Genomic DNA, 3,396 nt, shown 5'->3' with positions numbered 1-3,396 from the left:
TAACCTGACTATACAAGACATAATTGATTTTGCTAATGAACCGAACCAAAAACCATGACCACAAAACCGTGATATGAACTGAACCGTGGATTTTGTCAACCATTCCACCCCTAGTACAAACTATTCAGAGTAAATTCAGACTTTCTAAAAATACATCAGTATTTACATTAAATTTTGTGAGCAATAATAATAATAATAATAATAATGATAATAATAATAATAGAGCAATCTTTTATTGTTGCACAGCTTACCCTTATCAGAATCAGAGCAAACATATAGTATGAATGGTTTATTTTTTGTTTTTTTTACATATATACACACTCAACTGCCAGTGATAAATTGGATGGTTGGTTCGTGTCAAGTGGCACTCAGATGAATGCCAGCACCCAAGGTTTCCCAGCAGAACATCACATTGTGATAAGATGATCAATGTTATTCACGTCCCCTGTCAGTGGTTTTAATGTTGTGGCTATATGTCTAAACTGATTAGCAGCTCATAGTCCAGGAAACTTCCTTTACTTTGTGTCTGCTGACCTGATTTAAACAATAGCTACAACGTGATTTTACTAGGTTCGTGTACCATTCGCATATGAACCTTTACCGTTTCCGATACTGATACTGTTTTCAGTGAGTGGAATTTGATACTGGTTCCCAACGGTAAATTTTTTTTTTTTTGGTACTATTCTCACCCTGTAATAACAAATAAGTAATTTCACCTCTACAAATGTGCACTGTACCACTTCCAGTAAGAATGCACATAACATGTCTGTTAGTCAAAGTTTTATTTTAGTAGCAATCTGCAATTCTACATAAAAATCTGGAAAATTATATATTTAAGTTATCTCCTACATACTTTAGCTTTTCCTGGTCATCAACCTAGTACTATAAGAATAAATATAATAGAAAACAAATATGTATATGTGTTGCCTACTGTAAAAGTCAAAATATATATTTTTTTCTAAATTGAGAATATAAAAAAGTTTTTGTAATTTAGGAATTTTCAGAACCCCCCCTGTCAAAAGATGTACTGTAGTATTCTGTCAATAAAATGTACCTACTCTGACATCAAATGTTCAGCCTGTCTTACTCAGGCCAGATGCCTTTTAAGAACTAAGGAGTAATTCAGCAACCCTGAATATTTTTCTTTACCTAAAATGTACACATTTCTTTTTCATCTCAGATCATGTGAATATTTTGGAAATCAGATTTTTGATTCTTGGTTTTGTAACAAACATATATGTACATACACCTTCCAGTCTAAGAAAAAAAATACCAGTTTCTCACCTCTAACAAATTTAAGCACTGCATTTCAGGTTCTGTAAGATTCTCTCAAAATGCAACATACAACATGCTATTCAGAAATCCACTGTAAAACACAAGCAAATACACAAGAAATGAGAAAATCCAAGAAAATTATCACATGTCTCCTTTATGTAATATAATAAGTGTTTTTTTTTTTGTCTTTGCAAGTTAGTCCATGATCAGTTTGCAAAGTATGAAAATGCTGGTTTACACAAATCCATCCAACTTGGGGTACATTAAAGAGGAACCAATTGGTGGAGCCCAGCTGGTAACTCAAGAAGGACACAGTGGTAAATTGGAAGTTTATTCAGGATCATTTTATAGATTAAAGAAATAACACTTGTCCGCTTCTTAATGAAATGTAAGATGCATTGTGAACTAAGCCACTGTTTGAACAAATGGAGGCTGCATTCATATACTTTCAATATGTCACTGGTGTCAATTAGCAGAAACGTAGCATCTACAATTTGTATGTTTTTAGCATGAAAGTAACGCAAGACTGAATTTAAAATAAAAGCAGAACTTCCCTATGAGATTTCAAACTAGATAAGCAATATGTGCATTAAAGAACTTGTCCAGCTATACAAGAATAAGGATAATTGTAAAGTTACTTGACCTGCGAGTAAGGCCAGAAATTGGGAGCTTAGAGGATGAATGTAGTATTTTGTCTGATAATGTGTTTTGTGAGTAAAAAGGCATGTACATATTTGCGATCATACATGAGTGTATTTATGGAAAACACACAGAATGATCAATAGCGGACCTATTTCCACGAGATGAAACCAAGGGATAAGGTGCACTAATCAAAACTTGGTTAATCCATTTTCAAAGCTTTAGCAGGAGTGCCCTCTGGTGTTTATTTAGTGAAAGTGGAACAAGTCACATTCTAACAACAGACGAGATGGTTGATTCAGATCATTACATCTATCCATGTCCTGGAACACAGAAGTAAGGGTTAGGGTAGTGTAATTTAACATTACCATAGTGATGAATAAGACATCCTTGTCTAACGGACCATTCACAAAAGGAGACTTTACATCATGCCCTGTTCTTGAAAGACAAAAGATTCAGATTATCTGTCCAACATTATGGTGTCTTCTTATACTGATTTTCTCTGACCACTACGTTGCTCCAGTTGTTCCTCTGCGGTGTAAAAGGACATCACTTCCTGGGAGATTCTACTGAATAAGAGCCAGGAGCTAAAACAAAACTTTTCAGACCGAGGGGGTATATACAGTGCTGCAGCACTGGATAATATTTGAAAACTGATGTGTTTTGGGGCACTAAAGCATGGAAACCTAATCTAGTAGTACCCCAAAATAAAATGTTACCAAAAAAAATTGAAAAAAAAAAAAAAATATGACCATACTATGTCACCTCCTTTAAAAGTATCTAGTGCAACTGCAAATTGTTATGCTTTAAAGGAGAAATAAATGTGGGCCCAAAAGCACACACACACACATGCACACATAGGATAGGGGGAAATAAACACAAAGTATATAACAAAGCTGAAGTTACAAAAACCAAGAGAACAAGGAAACCATAATGAGTCACTGGGACAAAAACAACATAGCAGCTAAAGGCTAAAAGTACCAACAAAAGCAAAGTACAAATCAACAGAAACCAAAATAATAAACATACCACACGAGGAGACACTGTAGGGACTCTAGAGCAGAACATCATGAGGAGATGAACAGTTGCTCACGGACGACAGAACGAACTGACACGGAGAAGAAAAGAGAACAAAGACTAAATACAAAGACACTAACGAGGGTATCAGGAGCAGGTGAGGTGAGTGAAGAGGGAAAAGGTGGGGTAACCAAGGGAGAAACACACAGGAGAAGCTGAAGAAGAGACACATGAATGCAAAATATCAAAAATAAATCAGAACACAACAACAAGACACTGAACCATGACACAAAAACGCAGACTTGAACTGCAGTCACTAGGTTGGCAGCCTTCTCACCTGGAACTCCACCTCCATCCCCTCTACCTTCCAGATATAAAAGTTAGGTCATAAACATGTAATATGAGACATGTCAATATGGTACACAGCCTATTGCATGTACAAATTCAAAGGTATCAGTGGTCTGC

General features: G+C 35.6%; 1 long non-coding RNA gene across 1 annotated transcript; it reads right to left on the bottom strand.

Moving 5' to 3' along the window:
• Nucleotides 1-1,405: 1,405 nt before the first annotated feature.
• LOC119030975 lies at nucleotides 1,406-3,008 on the bottom strand. The gene is made up of 2 exons (XR_005078481.1): nucleotides 2,944-3,008; nucleotides 1,406-2,237 (listed from the first exon to the last, which is right to left on the bottom strand). It is a non-coding gene; the product is annotated as an uncharacterized LOC119030975 (long non-coding RNA).
• Between the last annotated feature and the right edge of the window lie 388 nt (nucleotides 3,009-3,396).

The sequence above is a fragment of the Acanthopagrus latus genome, chromosome 13 (genome assembly GCF_904848185.1).
Source record: "Acanthopagrus latus isolate v.2019 chromosome 13, fAcaLat1.1, whole genome shotgun sequence".
Lineage (NCBI taxonomy): Eukaryota > Metazoa > Chordata > Actinopteri > Spariformes > Sparidae > Acanthopagrus > Acanthopagrus latus.
This window is presented reverse-complemented; position numbering and strand designations above follow the sequence as displayed.